Source organism: Cydia strobilella, chromosome 18 (assembly GCF_947568885.1).
Source record: "Cydia strobilella chromosome 18, ilCydStro3.1, whole genome shotgun sequence".
NCBI lineage: Eukaryota > Metazoa > Arthropoda > Insecta > Lepidoptera > Tortricidae > Cydia > Cydia strobilella.
The window spans coordinates 6,388,261-6,406,273 of NC_086058.1; the positions used below are offsets into that span (position 1 = coordinate 6,388,261).

The 18,013-nt window shown below is 38.3% G+C and overlaps 2 long non-coding RNA genes across 2 annotated transcripts in view; one reads left to right on the forward strand and one right to left on the reverse strand.

Moving 5' to 3' along the window:
* LOC134749451 (uncharacterized) overlaps window positions 1-1,626 on the reverse strand; it is a 45,813-nt gene extending 44,187 nt beyond the window's left edge. The window contains exon 1 of the long non-coding RNA XR_010128490.1: window positions 1,510-1,626. This is a non-coding gene — a long non-coding RNA (uncharacterized LOC134749451). The remainder of the gene's footprint in view (window positions 1-1,509) is intronic.
* LOC134749454 (uncharacterized) overlaps window positions 1-12,092 on the forward strand; it is a 128,989-nt gene extending 116,897 nt beyond the window's left edge. The window contains exon 3 of the long non-coding RNA XR_010128493.1: window positions 11,974-12,092. This is a non-coding gene — a long non-coding RNA (uncharacterized LOC134749454). The remainder of the gene's footprint in view (window positions 1-11,973) is intronic.
* The last annotated feature ends 5,921 nt before the right edge of the window (window positions 12,093-18,013 follow it).

Consider the following 18,013-nt stretch of genomic DNA (forward strand, 5'->3'; position numbering starts at 1 on the left):
TGTTTGAACTGACACACGAAAAACAATTCCAAGAAATATTCCTTAGGTTGTTAAGTTAATAATACACACTTACCAGAATATGGTAATAGTTTATTACTTACCTCGTAAAGCATTACAAGTTTAATTCCAGCCTATTGTAGCAGTAATGGCCGTCTGAAGCTGGAAGGCAGTAAGTACATCACGTGCGCGGCGGCGGCGTGGCAGCTACTCAGCCTACCTACCCTACCCTAGCCTACTAAAGTGATATGTGCCTGCTGGATCATTTATTCAGCATGTTCTAGAATAATTAATTTTGAGTTCCACTAAATAAAAATTGTGCTATTATCGTGTGATTATAACTCAAATAATGAGAAATAACGTCAAGCATCTTTGGCTACACGAGACACGTGACTAGAGAATAATTATACTTATCCTAAAAATTACATTTTTGTTTGATAAAATATACACCGTGGGGCGTCTTTATTTTCTTCGCACCGTCACCTACAAAATTTTGTTGTTAACGATAATATACCTTTCTATAAATACAATTATAATTTAGGACCATAAAGAAATAATCGATTGACATTTTGTCAGAGCGGCAGTACTTATTTTTTTATTGGGGATATGATGCCTGTTTGTATCCTGTATCCTTAATTCAATTATTTTCTGCTAAGTCATAATAAGTGTAAGACTTATATTTTTTTTTCTAAAGCAAAATTATAAGTAATATTAATGATTGAAAACGAAGATATCAAATGGCAAAATAGATATTCTCAAAATGAGGAAGCTTTAGCTATTAGCTAGCTACCTTTTATGCTTAATAGCTTCAGCAGAAAGTTCATTAAATGCCATTGCAAATAATTTAATAAAACCGATCAATACAGCAAAAACAACGTTTAATATCGCTTTATTGAATGGGCGTTATATTATTGAGCCGGTGAAATAGTTGGCGATATAAAAATGCGTGGGGCGCGGAATGCACCTAGCGACGCAATATCACGCTGATGACATTCTGAGCACACCTCCGTGACCTATTTGTCTTTGTCCGTCGCCGGAGGATATTTGCGGGATAAACTTGTGTTTGTACGCGGGGAATTATATATTTATACCTGTATTTGCGTGGAAATATCGAAGATTGGTACAGTTTGTTGTTGAAATGCTTCGAAAATACGCTTAATAATAGTAATTTAAAGTTGATACGCGAAACCGAATCGTAGTATCCGTAATTCCGTACGTGTGATACATATTAAACGACTTAACAACATTTAAAATCCTACAACTATTTATCACACAAAAAGATACGTACTAAATAATTAAAAATTTCCTAGGTACTAAAAAACCTGCGAAATTGAAGCTTAAAGCTTAAACTTCAAAATTTCGTCAACATCCTGCCACTAGGACTAAAAAAATACGGTTTTTAGGGTTCCGTAGCCAAATGGCGAAAAACGGAACCCTTATAGATTCGTCATGTCTGTCTGTCTGTCCGTCCATCCGTATGTCACAGCCACTTTTCACTGAAACTATAAGAACTATACTGTTGAAACTTGGTAAGTAGATGTATTCTGTGAACCGCATTAAGATTTTTACACAAAAATAGAATAAAAAAACAATAAATTTTGGAGGCTCCCCATACTTGGAACTGAAACTGAAAAAAAATTCATCAAACCCATACGTGTGGGGTATCTATGGATAGGTCTTCAAAAATGATACTGAGGTTTCTAATATATATTTTTTCTAAACTGAATAGTTTGCGCGAGAGACACTTCCAAAGTGGTAAAATGTGTCCCCCCCCCCCCCCCCTGGAACTTCTAAAATAAGAGAATGATAAAACTGAGAAAAATATATGATTTACATTAACATGCAAACTTCCACCGAAAATTGGTTTGAACGAGATCTAGTAAGTAGTTTTTTTTAATACGTCATAAATCGTAAACCGCAATTTACCTTTCACTCACGTTTCACATAAAAAAGACATTGTTAAAATTATGTAATGTAACGGAAGCCTCGGTGCGCGAGTCCGACTCGCACTTGGCCGGTTTTTTATACGTGGCCTCGCCACTTTTCAGGCACGTAAACTTCGTAAACTCGCTTTAAGCGACTGTTTCGGTAATACCGCTCAGTCCCGGCTCATAAAAGTTTATAACAGGCGTTTATAAGCAAATATTACTAGTACTAGGAACGCTGTATTTGTCAAGTAACCGATACGGTGTACATAGTCGGTAAACTATTGGGTTTCATCGTTTCCTGAAATTAACGAAGTTAATAGTCTTTGGGAAGTTAATTAAACATAGTAACTATACCCTATAACTAATACTTACTCGTATGTCTATTCGGGATCATATATCGCATTCTGAATCTTTAGGATGAATAACATTAATTGACGACAAATCTTGTAATTTTGTAACAATTTTGCGCAAGGATGCAATCCCATACAGTTTTACACAGCTTGTGAAACATTAGCTGATATAAAAGTTGCTATTAGTGTCTATTTAAATTTTATGAATCATTGAGTTTTTATCATATTACGAGCTCCCAACAGAACAAATCCAATTTATATCCATACTCTGGATAAAGAATTATCAGTTGCATACGTCGCATACTATTTATTCACTTCATAAACACAACATTAAACGCCCTGTAACTGAAATCCACGTCGGAGTTCCCAATAATAAGTAGCCCATACAGGCACAGTGAAGGCGCGGTCTAAATGCCCGCTATACTGCATTATGTTCGAGCAGCATTGTGCCGCCCTATTGTGCTGCCTTGTGAGATCAAAAGGGCGTAGACGCTTTCAGTTCCGCGTGGACTTGAGTGTTTTAGTCCGAGGCTATTGTGCCGCTAATGAGCGATCGCCAACTTCACGCACCTTTTCAGGTTATAAGAGCTAGGGCTTTGCTGTAAGCTGATTTATGGTGATAAAGTTATTTTTAAATAAGATAAATTGATATACTAAGGCGCCGGTGGGTAAATACAGTAACGACCGGTCGTTGTACCGGCCTTTGTTCTGATGTTATTATCTATTATGACTATGGTAATAACACTGATGACAAATGTCAATTATGAAATAAAACTATGAAAACGGATTATATCGCGTATATTGAATTTATAATACATCCCGACGTTTCGAACTCTTTACAGCGTTCGTGGTCAACGGGTGACTGAGGAAAAATTACAAAATGCAAAAATACCCACATACTAAAATAATGAACAATCATAGACTACAAACTTTAAGGCTGGTTGTACATGCAAAATCGGTTCATAAGGCTAGTTATACACTATAATTATTTTTTCAAGTAAAGATATATATATATACGCGATAAAAATAAACTATGCCGGCTCCAACCCTACACCACGGACCCGAGAAGATTTAATTCCCTCCTAAATTGTAGGAGGGTATCCCAATATGGGACCGGCAACAAACTCGGCGGGACACATCTTTTCAAAACATCAGAATGTCCAGCATCATCCAACACTACGGTCTCACAGTCTATGTCTCGCTTGCTCCTTTATCAGGTGGACTACAGGATCCCAAGCTGGTGGTAGAGAAAAGCCATCTTCCCTATTAAAGTTTGGATATTTCTTAATCTCAATGGCCTCGCGCAGCATTCTGGGTATGTAACGCTTCTCCTTGGCAAGAACCAGAGGCTTATCAAACTTGATTGAGTGATTGGCTTTATCCATGACATGCTCACAGACAGCAGACCTAGGTCGACGGTGCTTGACATCAGCTATGTGTTCCTTCACCCGAGTGGAAATGCTCCGTTTCGTCTGCCCGACATATGATATAATCCGTTTTCATAGTTTTATTTCATGAGTAACTATCGCGGTAACCGAAGACAATAAAATGTCAATTATTTTATTTAGAGATCAGACATTCTAAATCATTTATTCATCGCACTGACATAAATATCTATTAAAAAAGCATTACTTTGACGACACTGCGGTTTTCTGATGCGTGACCTGTTTCGGTGTAAAAATCGACAGAAGTCACATGTACGACAAACGTAATGGCGTGATCGTAGCTGTAATACCCTCAGGTCGTACCGAGACGTACATAAACACCTACCTTGAGGACAATTCGAACGTACATTTGACATCAAAGTGATATCTAAATGATGTCATTTTAGCGTATGCAATTGTGCATTTTACTCGTTTTGCATTCATTGGGGCTAGCGAGACGCACGGTCGAATGATAACAAAAAGACATAATTTATTTAATTTTGATGTCAAAATGTAATTTGGAATTGGCCTCCATGGCGAGGTATTGCAGGCGCGACACATAAATCGCCTTATTCGGTGTGGCAACCCACAGATCGAAGTAATATGCAGCTCCGAATTGCCGCATTGACTATTGCGAGTGCCTCGTGGCCTATATTTTCATTTAAATTTGGTTGGAATATTTAAATCCTTGTGCGGCGCAGAAAACCCAAAGCTAAGTAAGTGCTTAATAAATAGAGTTCATCAGTTTCTTCATAGAATTTACTACTACTCGAGATAATCTACTCACCTCTATAATTCGTGTATTGTGCGACAGACACGGAAGACGGTGCCACGCGCAGTAACTGGAGCTTCTATTTTAAGCATTTGTGACGTTTTCAACCAAAAGGTACCACATTGTCGCTTGTCGATAAGGTTGATTTCTAGTTGAAGCTATATGGAAATAGCGCCTTACTGACAAGCGACAATAAGTACCCTTTTGGGTGAAAATGGCACATTTATACATGTTTATATAAATCCAAGATTACGTAATATGCAATGAGACTTTGAATGAGATCGGAAATGGGAATAACCAACTAGTATCGTTATTTGACAATTAAGTTTGTAATTATTTTGATTAAAAAAAATATTGTTATAGACAATAACCTAATATGAATGAATGAATAAATATGAATATGCATTAGGTCCAGTGTAAATAAACAGTCGTACGCCAAGCCAATAAAGTGATTTATTGACATCCTTCCAAATAAAACACACACATCAGCGCTTAGCAAAATATTAGTTAAAAATACATCCTCATATAAATCAGATCGGCAGTAGTCTTAAGCGTCGAACGAACCCAATCAAGGGTGCGATTCCAAACACTTAAGAAGTATAAGCGAGTCAAAGGTTTAGCGAATCAGTGTACTAACAGCAACATCCATAAATGAACACATCTATTAAAGTTCTCGCTACGATAAGGTTTACAAATTGACAGTTACCTCGTGTCGACGATAGTGAAGTGAATGTGCAGTTGCTAATAGAATAGGTACCACTACCTATGAAATGTTTGGCATTATAGCAAAAAAAAGGTTAAAGCGAATATAGAACTATCTTCTCTTTTCGAAAATGAGAAGGCTTCATTATACCTATCAGAAGAACACTCATGCCTATTATGCAGACTCGGAACCGTTCTCGTCCCACGACTAGACATAGACCTCCTCCAATAATAAGGTTTGTGCTACAATTTATATGTAGATTTATCGAATTTTTACAATTTCTTATGTAGGTTTCCTCACGCCATCCTTACCTACTTCTCAAGACTCGAATGTGTTCGAAAACATGTGAAGGACATAAACTTAAGAAATAAAACTATGAAAACGGATTATATCGCGTACACATGATGTATTATAAATTCAATATACGCGATATAATCCGTTTTCATAGTTTTATTTCATGAGTAACTATCGCGTACTTGTTCGTATTTTTTTTAAACAGATTGTACATATTTATTGGTGCGAGCTAGTCGCACGCGTGAATGATAACAATAGGACATCAAAATGTAAGATTGAATTGACCTGTAGAACTCGTCAGAGACTATGACTCGCCCTCGTTCGTATAACTAATACGATCAGCCTGGTTACTTGTAGAAACAACATTCGTTCAGCAAATCTTGCAAATAAACAACCGCCGAATAAATGCTGATTCGAATTATGCAAATGTTTATGAGATACAATGACATTACGATGCGAGAGATGAACGATAGCCATTCCCGGATATTGATAGTAAATGTGGTAACCTTTATTATTTCGCTTGAGAGTAATGGAGCGTGTTAACAGTTTGAATTTGCTGTGAAACATCGCCACAAGATTTGTAATGGAATAGTATTTTGCCAAGTAATAATAAAGAAAATGAAGTTTTGCCTAGGGTGAAACGTGAACAGTGCTTAAATTGCAAACAACATAGTTAAAGTAAGCTTTTTTTGTTTAAGAAGAGATTAGGACGATTGTATAATATTTTACCATTGTCTGTATTGTAATACCTGCTTAAGCCTACTGTTATTTTATTGGCATCTGGCACCTAATGGATGACGGCTTACAGACCGTAAAAAATGATTAAGACTATTTTTGTAATTTAATTCAATTTGTATTGCTTACGTCAAGTTGCCAACTGCAACTAACAGTTGTGATGCCCGACATTGTATTGCTGTTAGTAACATAGTATCACCACATAACTTTGACGTGTGTTGACTACAAATACACAATTCATGCCAAATCAGAAGACGGCGACTGCAACATCGTAGCACCCGCTATAAATGGGTGCTACGCGGGCTACGACATCTACGGCGTAGCGGAAACTGTCATGCAATATTACGCACGGACGTGCTTGAGCAAGCTAATAATAGTATCATGCAGAGTATGAGTAACATGTGGTGCGTAATTGCAGATCATGTTCTAAAAACTGGATGTACAAATATTCCATAGCCGTTTACTTACATAAATTAAAAATTTATCGGTTAAATTCATCATCAGTTGGTTCATTTAAATGTAATTTTAAAAAACACATTCTCAACTTACAAAAAAATATAAATATTGGGTATACTCCTGTGCCATCCATGCTATAACGAACGCCTCCCATATAATTTAATATATAATTTATTTCACCTTTCGATTAATGACTGTTTAGGTACCGTAATCTGTTATTATAGTTTTTAATTGAATAATAATAATTATGCCTTATTAAATTTACTTGAAGCTTTGCACTGATATAAAATAAAATATAAAATATTATGTACTTTAGCGTGTAGTTGCGCTCTCTCGGAAGGGTTTCCACGGAAGACCAGCGTCGAGATCCTTAACTGGTATCTTAACATGAAGCTGTGGAGACCCTTTCAGTGACTCTTATTAATAATAATAAATTGTTATGTTGTCTATGTAATACCTAAATTTAAGCGTTTTCTGAATAAATCTCTTCTATTCTATTATATCCTAAATTACTCTTCTCGTATTGTCGATCGTTCGGTTGTTTTTTTTTTTTATACCACGTCGGTGGCAATCAAGCATACGGCCCGCCTGATGGTAAGCAGTTACCGTAGCCTATGAACGCCTGCAACACCAGAGATATTATACGCGCGTTGCCGACCCTTTAAAAACCTGTACACTCCTTTTTTGAAGAACCCCATACTGTAGCCCCGTACCGTAACAACTTGGGTTTTGATCTTATATTGACACGACCTGAACATCGCTCACGCTGATTTATGCATGCGAAATGAAGTGAAGTCGTGCATGAGATGCACGTCAATCACCAAGACGATATTCAAGGTCGTATCAGAACCAGTTCAAAACCTGGAGGTGATAGCGATAGGCCTGTAATTCGATTGGTCCGCTCTATCGCCCTAATGTAAAGCCTGAGTGGACGCTTGAGTTGGGCGTGCATGTTAAACAAATGCAACCGTATAGGAGCGGCCTTACACTTAGGCCTTAGTTTGGCCTGAGTGGACGCTCGAATCGGAGCGTTCGGCGGGGCGTGCAGCGTGGCGTCGGGCTCACAAGTGATGTGAGCAGCGTGCACTAAGGCCGCTCCAATAAGTTTGCATTTGTTTAACATGCACGCTGCACGCCCCGCCCCGCTGCACGCCCAACTCAAGCGTACAATTACACTTAGGCACAGGGTGCACAAGGGCCGTCTTCCACGAAGATGGAACATGCCGTTTACAACACATCATATTAAAATCATTAGGAGCTAGTTGAATTCTCATAAAGTTGAAATCCCAAAATGTATAACAAGGTGCATGTAACAATCTGAATCGCCCTTGTAGTCTCCTATCTCCACTGATCTTCAATATGTATACTCCAATCACCGATACAAGGCTATTATGTACTGTAATCTCCAATACAAGACTGCATTTCCGCATGTCTGCAAACCTTCCGCCGGTTTCTACCGGGATTCGAGAATTGCCGCGACAACATGCATTTTGAAATACACCAATACATCCATTTTGAAATACTAAAACCGTAACAGTGTTATGTTAGTAATACGAAGCGGTCCTGGAACTTTGGTTGACTAAAAAAAACAAAAAGAAAGTTGACATATAGTTGGTCAAGCAAATCTTGTCAGTAGAAAATCAAATTTTCTATGGGACGATATCCCTTCGCGCCTACATTTTTTTTTAATTTGCCGCCTATTTCTACTGACAAGATTTGCTTGACCAACTATTTATTTATACCGCACTAGCTTTAGCCTGCGACTTCGTCTGCGTGGGATGATGATGATGATGGTATCGTATAAAGTAATGTCGCGAAAATTTTCTCGGGTCAAAATTGGAACGACGCTCGACATAAAATTCCAAATTGCCAGCAATCCTGAAATATACAAATGACAACAGAATGACATACTCGTATAAATAACTACATCAAAAAAATTATAACCTCCTGCCTACCTACTCATATTTTTAAAGTTATATTTTCGTAAACTATTATAGGTATGCCTCTTTTGTTATATGATCTCTAAGTGGCATTTTCAAAGAACTAAGGAGTGTTAACTATATCCACTTTGTACACGGAGATACCTGCCGCTATGAGCCAGAGCTTTGACTCGCCGGGGTTATATGAGAAGTACCTGCGTATAGTGAGTGTGATGATATTTTGGTCGTCTTGTTCAAACTACATCTACGTTGCTATAGTGAATATTAGTCGATCAAGATATTAGCCCTCTTTTCCGGCAATGGGATCGAAAGACTCCAGTATTCTTCTCAAACTTTTTTTCTAGCATTGAAACTACTTCGAAAGCTGTCTATCCCACGGGGTGGGTACAATTAGGCAGACGACAGCCAGGAAACGACAGTCTTGCTCCGTTCTATAGCTGCACGGCACGGTGAAAGGAACAGACCGTGTGCTTTTTGACGACTCTGTAAATCCTTCACCGAAGCAAAAATAGTTTCATCGTGTTCAAATACCGTAATAAAACTTCTGCAGTGACTCTTAGGCACATTAAATGTATTAAATCAATCACCTTTTTCAAGTTAATAATCGCTCGACATATTTTGCTCCTAACGAGGAGCTTCTACAGAAATATTTTAACCTAGTATTTAGTTATTAATAACTATCAATGTTAATAACCCTAATAATAGTAGTCACAATTAAGCCAGATATACACATACAAATATACAAAAGGCATAAACGGCACCACGGTCGTCGCGAGATTGAACGGAAATCGAACGGCGACGCTGCGGCCTCCGCTAGCTATACTATCAGATAACATCTGCATCTACCTATTATCGCGCGAGATTGGTTCCAATGGTACAGTCGCCATCAGATATATCAGAGCGGCCGAGGTGCTTAAAATTATCTGAACACGCACTCTAGCGCCTTGACAATAGAGGCGTGTTCAAATATTTGTGAGCACCTTGGCCTCTCCGATGGCCACTGTAACATTAAATCACGCTTATTGTGCTATTATTTCTTAAATATTCTCATTCATTTACTTGTTCATAAATGTTTTAGTTTATAATTGTCTTGTTAATTTACGAATGTGCATGTACTGCAAGTTGTTTCTCTCAGATCAATAATTGTGTTACCTATAAGTGTAAACTATTCTGGCTGTTGTGTCTAAACAGCCAGAAGCAACTAAATAAATAAATTATGACGCTTTTATACTTACTAAGTGAAATATCTGTTTCACTTAATCAACTCTTTTACAGAATTTCAAAAATTTAATTTATGCATACGTACCTACACCAGAAATTGGGACGGGTGCCACCGTGGCACACGTAATATATTATGGCGTTAGCGAAAGTTAAAGACGCCAGTTGAGATCCGGCGCGGCGTCAGCCAGAAGGGCGTGGTCACATTTTTACAAAAATTTATTTTTGACATCTATTTTTTTTTGACAACTATGTATTTCAGTTTGTGTATTTTAAATCCCTGGGACTCAAATTTTCATTTTAAGTCTACCTATGCTTAGAATAGGACGTGTTAATAATATCATTACTCATTACTTTTGCATTACATTACGACGCGAGGTTAAGTACTCGTATTAATAAACGTAATAGAGCGACGACACAAGACAGACGAGAAAGACGGGCCCGCCTGTTTGATGAAATTTTTTGACTCCTCAAAACCCTCATTTGTTTCACGTTTTAACATCTTATTTTCCTCGTTTTAAGATGTTTCATCTTTCACAAAGCAGCACGAATCTGTCCCTCAACAAATAATGGTTTCTGGTAAATATTGAATGAATAAAGCGTCGAAACGTCGCTACTTTCCTATTTTCAATTTTATCTGTGAAAACCGGCCTCTAAGGAGGGGGGATGTCTGACCAGCGTTTCTAAAGTTATGTGAGACTCCGACGACATTATCTTTTATTATTTTGGTACGTTACCGTGGCGGATAGCTTTGCTGCATACTTGGACTATCCAGCGTTTTACTAAATTCCATATTCATACATCGGTGTGGTATGTAAAAGCAAAGAATCACTTAGCAATTTGAAAACCTAATGGGAACATTTCATATTAAATAGGTACATTAAGTTAACCTCTTTGTAGTAAATAAAAGAGACAAAAGGAGGGATCAAAGTGGCACTTTTCTGTACAAGGACACGATTTTATTTCTTTTATACATACTATTTTTAGGTTAAATAATATTTTAGAACATAATAATTTCGTCATAGGTGATGGAAAAGCAGTATGTATCACATGGTTAGCAAAATTATTTCCACCTTGGGCGTTAACACTTGAATCCTATTCTATTTTACTCAATCAGGATTCAATTATAGAATCCTTCGCTTCGTTCAGGATCCAATGTACGCCCTCGCCGTAAACATGTAATTTTGCTCCCTTGTGACACAATTATCTATTATTTTGTATTTCTTAGGATGATCGTACTTTTGTCGTACCTACCTACTTATATCGTGGCATACACCACATTCACGTTTACATAAAATAAATTAATACTCGTTAGTTTCGTTACTTTTACACTGTTAATAGTATAACAGTGCAAGTGTTAACATACAACATCGCAACAAAAGCGCTGGTGGCCCAGCGGCAAGAGCGTACGACTTTCAATCCGGAGGTCGCGGGTTCAAACCCCGGCTCGTACCTATGAGTTTTTCGGAACATACTAAATATCATTTAATTTTGATATTTACCAGTCGCTTTTCGGTGAAGGAAAACATCGTGAGGAAACCGGACTAATCCCAATAAGGTCTAGTTTACCCTCTGGGTAAAGTGAGGGTCAGATGGCAGTCGCTGCCGTAAAAACTAGTGCCTACGCCAAGTCATGGGATTAGTTGCCAAGCGGACCCCCGGCTTCCATGAGCCGTGGCAAAAATGCCGGGATAACGCGAGGAAGAAGAACAGTATAACAGCGCAACCATATACACACAAATATTCTTATTGGGATTCGAATTTAGAATAATGTACCTAACAAGGGTGCTAAGCATAGGCAAATGATTAAGTTTTGTTGACTGTACATAAACACTAAACAAGGTCACCATGTAATTAATGTCATAACCGGGTCTAACGCGATTATCATTATTTTACCTATTTCAACTAAGTTGCACTAGCTGTGGTCACGGAACCACAGCTTTAGTGCAACCTAGTTGAAACGTCGGAAAAAAGGTAAAATAATGAAATTTTATCGCGTTAGGTCCACCTATGGGACCTATGGGATTTGAGTTGTGATCACGGAACCACAGCTAGTGCAACCTAGTTGAAACGTCAGTAATGACATTAATTATGTGTACAAAACGCGAGAGTTTAGTGTTATAAGGTCACCATGAGTAATAATTGTGTTGTTGCAGCAGTGCGGGCGTCGCCGGAGCCGCGGCGGGTGCCGCCGCTGCAGGAGCCACCGCGTCACGTGGAGTTCACCAACAACACGGGCGCCACGCTCACGTGCTCCACTAGGGGAGATTATCAGGTATGTCATTTTACTAGGCTTTGCTCTAACGCGGGGGATGCCAAACCACAGAATTTACAACTTTTAACAGCAAATCACGTTATACGTCTTTAACGCATGATTTGTGTGAGGCGTTCCTTATCTCGACTATTATAAGCCTGCCTTAAGAACTGCCCATGGCAGCCGTAAATCGAGCGCACCCGAACTAATGCCCTCAGGCCGGGTCCAGCCCGCAAGCTTTTCCAAACTGACCCGTGGGAAGGATTCGGGAGAACCTAATGTCTGGTTTTGACCCATGACAGTGACAAAAGCCCCCACAACAATATTATTAAGTTGCAGGTGTGGCCTTTGGGGTCAGAAAGTGTGTAGACCCTCAAACATTTCAATATATATGGCAAATGTAGTCTTGCATCTTCTTCGTAAAGCACATATTCGAAAGGGTTGATATTGATATTGGATAAGTGTGAAGTGCATGGTGTGAGGAAATAAAGGGATGACGCTAATCATGACAAAAGCGTAATTTTTTGTAGAACTTCATATGTGTGTCAAAAAAGTAATGTATCTTATCTCATGTACACAGCTAATAATGGATTGTGTTTTAATTAGCGGTATATTTGGTTAAGGAAAGTCAAATAAGCCTTTCGACTGACAAATCCTTTTGAAAGGGACGTCCACTAAAGGGCTTTTAATCTTCGAGAATGAAAAACAGCAAGTGAATGACGCTTGTACCTAAAATTTAAATATATATTTTGGTCAATAAAACAGACAAAATAGTCGAAACAAAACTTATCTACGACACAGCGATGCAAGTTACTTGTATCTCAAGTTCAAAGATCACAATGTGCTGAATTTAGTTAAACTCTAAACCTCGTTTTATCTGTAGGTTACTTAAGTACGGATTCAACCAAACCAATCCAGCACTGATGTTGCGAGTCCTGGACGAAAGTTTGCGTTGATTTGGTTGTTAGTTCGCCAATATCGACCCGCGGCCGCAATTTGATCAGCGCTAGACCTCAACTGCGCCTGTTCGGGCTTAGCATTAGTCTCGTAAACGGAATGTTTAATTTACACTGCAATTGTGATAGTTAATCAGTTTTCGTTCGGAGCAATATTTTCCGCTAATCGTACATTGATCCGACCCACTGAACGTGTTTTGATCGACATTAAACGTGACTTTAAGGTGGCAGATGATAAATTGACAGTGACGCCGTCCGCTCAAGTCAACGCTGCAACAGACGTTCCAACGGTAATGTTGCTGCTGTCGCTATCTAAATCTCACCTTTAAAGCATTGTTTTATAACGTCTCTTGATATATATTTTTCATGTGAATATCTTTTTTCTTTTCGTCTTTTACACGACATAATACATAGGTAGGTACATTTATAATAGGAAGAAAAGACGTCACAGGTCGGCATTGTGGATATGGACCATGGATATGTTATTGCCTTAATCAGGAATATCTTTGTACCTAGAAATGTTTAGTTTTTTTTAATATTTGTTGGCAATCGTATATTTTTAAATAAGCTTCATTCATTGGTCAATGATCAATTGATCACCTACCAAACTCTTTAATTACTTTGTCGCCGGTAATAAATATTGCTAAAAAGTACTTTTAAATAAAACAATTCGTCTGCATCTATAGCTGTTGTTAATTCATCTAAATAAATTTACACTGGTGTACACTTCGTATATAATAAGTATCTTGATATATAAAGCCCGGCTTTTAAGTTAATGTTGTCAACAAAATCCGAATAATAGCTTGACTCCCGCTGACTATATTAAGGGAAGATTTATCGCAGAAACGAATGACTAATGAAATAAGACACAATAACAAATTGGGACAGAAGAGGCTAAGCCGAATATTTCACCGATTTGTCTCATTTCGTAATTCTTTTGAGGAATAAACAAAATCTATTTTCGGCTTCTGCTGCCTCGACTATGCCTTTTTAGTTGATACACTTTATTTAGCATAGAGCAAGGTTATTATTTACAACGACGGGACTTAATCGCGTAAAATAGTTCTCACTAAAGACTCGAGTCTTCTCCGAGACCACGGGGACAACGCCGTCCCCGAAACGTCGGAGGTAAATTTAAAACTATTTTACGCGATTAAGTCCCGTCGTTGTAAATAATAATGAGTAAAAATCGTGAAAGTTTAAATCAGTGTATAGAGCAAGGTTGCTTTTCCAACTTCATAGTTTAAGGAGACAGGAGCTAGAGAAATTTATGAAGTATGCTAACGTCTCGGATCCCTCTCGGTGTCAGTCGAGTGAGATGTCGCGAGCCAAATCGGTATCAGCATTGCGTCTCATTCATTTTCGTTTATTTCTTATTTCGTATCTTTATGTATTCGTCACTCGTTCTTTATTCGTCTTCTTCATTTTTTATCATTATCTTAATCATTACATAAACTGCCACTTTATGTAATAATACACGGTGTTACAATTGAAAACACTTACCTACTTGGAAAGCGATGACACGCTTTACTACCGTTTTATGGTGTGTTCAAGACGTCTAAAGAAAACACTTTTTCATTGTAGAGAATTTGTATTCCATTATAGAGCAATGTAGTTTTTTAAGGACATATTTAAATTGACAACTAACGGTAAAATAGCAGATATCATTTTCGCCTCTCATTTACGCTATAATATGTACGAGTATAGCTATATTTGGCAGTAAAGTGTGACAAAATACATTATGTGCGTTTCAACCGCTCTGAACAAATCAAACAAAACTGTTCATACGAAATAGGTGGTTTATTGAGGTTGGTAAACAAAAACATGACAGACTACTTATACAATCTAAGAAAAATCTTAACACCGCGATGTACAGAACAACGCGGAGGGAACAGCGCCATCTAGCGGGACATTGGTACACTACCTTTACTATACAAGTTGTACATACCGCCCACCAAGGAACGTCTTACGTTCTTTAATTATAGGAAGATACCGCCCACCGTGACAGAATTTTATAAAAACGATGAGTAGATGGGTAAAACCTTCCTTAAGGGCTAACAAAATTAAACTAACAAACTAAGAACGTAAACTAGGTAAGTAATCTAAGTTATGGAAATATACATTTCTTCTTATTGTTTACATAAGAAGAGTACTCTTAATTAGAAAAATGTGACAAACAGAAATCACACTGACTTAAAACTAAAAGGCCTTGGTCCATAATTGACCAAAAAAACATATATAATGTAAGTTAGACTTAAAACTAACATCATATTGTCCATCTGGGACGAAACTTAATAATAGGAAATGACAACTTTTAATTTTACATGCAACTTAATTACTAACTGGCAGAACACACAGTTTGGAGGTTGGGCGTTTCATTAATGACCCCTTTGAACGTAAAGTAACAACGCGAGTTATGTTGTCCGCACCAGGGTGTTTGTTAACAACTCTACCAAGCAGCCAACGACTGGGAGGCAAATCGTCTTCCTTGATTAGGACAACATCTCCAATGTTGGGTTCTGGAGTCTGTTGAGACCATTTATAACGATGTAAAAACCTTGTGAGGTATTCATTTGACCATTTTCGCCAGAAATCTTGGACCATGCGTTGCGTAAACTGCCACCTGCGCAAACTGCTAACATTAGTGTTCGAGTAATTGTAATCTGGCACGGTAACCAGTGGTTCTCCAACCAAGAAATGTCCAGGTGTCAAGACATTTATATTATCTGGATCATTGTTTATACGGGTCAGGGGTCTAGAGTTTAAACAAGCTTCAACCTGAGCCAATACCGTCGCCATTTCTTCATACGTCAGCGTGGATTCACCTATGACCCTTTTTAGGTGGTACTTTGCGGATTTGATACCTGCTTCCCACAAGCCGCCGAAATTGGGAGCATGTGGCGGAATAAAATGCCATGTGGTGCCTTCGGTTGCCAAAGCTTCTGCGATTTCTGACAACATATTTTTATTCTCCGCTTGTAGCAATAATTTAAGTTCTCTGGAGGCACCCTGAAAATTTGTTCCATTGTCACTCCAAATTTCTTGGCACGGTCCACGTCTAGCTACCAATCGTTTAAAGGCTTGTATGAACCCTTCAGTTGTAAGGCTGCTGACTACTTCGATATGGACAGCTCGCGTGGACATACAAATAAATAGGCATATATACCCTTTAAAGGATCTGTGTCCACGCCCTCCAGACGTTCGGAGGTGGATAGGGCCGGCATAGTCGACACCACAAAATTTGAACGGACGTGCTGGTGTAACCCTTGCTGCTGGTAATTGTCCCATTAATTGAGATTGAGATCGACTTGCTGTAGAATGTCTGATACATGTCACACACTTTCTGAAGCAGGCATTTACCAAATCTTTTGATCCTAAAATCCAATACCTTGAATTAATGTAATTTTGCATAATTTGTGGTGCACCATGTAAAGTCTTCATGTGAGCGTCCATTACTATCAGACGTGATAATGTAGAGATCTTGGGCAGCAAGATTGGATGCTGCCTATCGTTGCTTAAGTGGGTAGTATTTGCTAATCGCCCTCCAACTCTCATAATTTCCTGCTCATCTAAAAATGGATTCAGAGACTTTAAGTTTGAACCTCGTGGCATTTGTGTTTCTTTGTTTTTTAACTTCTTAATTTCTTCTTCAAAATATTCTTTTTGGCATTGCCGTATGCAAACGTAGAGAGCTTCCTTTAGTTCTTTACTGGTTAAATATTTGGTGTTATATCTTTCAGTGACAGACCTTCTTGAGTTTAAGAAACGTCTGCAATAAGCAATAACTCGGATCAGTCGTGATAACGATGAAAACCTATCCCAAATTGTACAATCACTTGTAATATGCAAGACCTTTGCTACTTCGAGATCTGTGACTATGTTTTTTGGTCTGTCATATTTTATTGGTTCTTTTTGAAGGTACTCTGGTCCATTAAACCACATAGAAGTAGTTGTAAGCTCTGATGGACGTAAGCCTCGTGAGGCATAATCTGCAGGATTAAGCTTGGATGGGACGTGGGACCATTGGTTGGCATCTAATGTAGTTAATATTTCGGACACTCTGTTCGCGACGAATGTTTTCCACCTATTTGGGTGGCTGTTAAGCCAAGCTAGGACGACTGTAGAATCCGTCCACGCATGAATGTCACCCTTGTTGACATTTAGATTCTCCGAAATTTCCATTAAAAGCCTGGTTAGAAGAACCGCCCCACAAAGTTCCAGTCTGGGTATGGACACTTGTTTAATTGTAGCAACCTTTGTTTTTGCCGACACTAGAGTGACCGTTACATCTTCTGTTTCGTCTACTATTCGGACATACACCACAGCAGCAAATGCGATTTTTGATGCATCGCTAAACCCATGGAGTTCTATTTTCTTGCTAGTTTTCTTTAATCTGATCCATCTTGGAATATGAACCTGTGTAAGCATTGCCAATTCTTCACGATAAGTACTCCATTCGTTTATTAGGTTGCTAGGAACTTCCTCATCCCAGGTTATTCCTGTCAGCCACAACTTCTGGATCATAACCTTTGCTAAAATTACACAAGGAGCTACCCAACCCAATGGGTCGAATAATCTCGAAATATCCGAAATTATATTTCTTTTTGTTACCGGTATTTTCATAGGTGTAAGTGACACGGCGTAGTGAAATTCATCACTTTCTCGATTCCAGGTAAGTCCTAAAATTTTGATTATTTCATCCTGTTTAATTTCTATTCCACTCCCCACATCCTCTTTCTCTCTTTTAATCATCTCCAATAAGTCATTGCTGCTAGTAGTCCATTTCTGTAAAGTAAATCCGGCCTTTCCCAATAATTCATTCATTTCCCTGTAAATTTGAATCCCTTCTTCTTCCGTTTCGCAACCTGTCATGAAGTCATCCATATAGAAGTCTTTGAGTGTTCTTTCAGTGGCTAAAGGGTAATGTTCTCCTTCATCTAGTGCTATTTGTTGTAAAGCCTTGACGGCCAAATATGGTGCACTAGC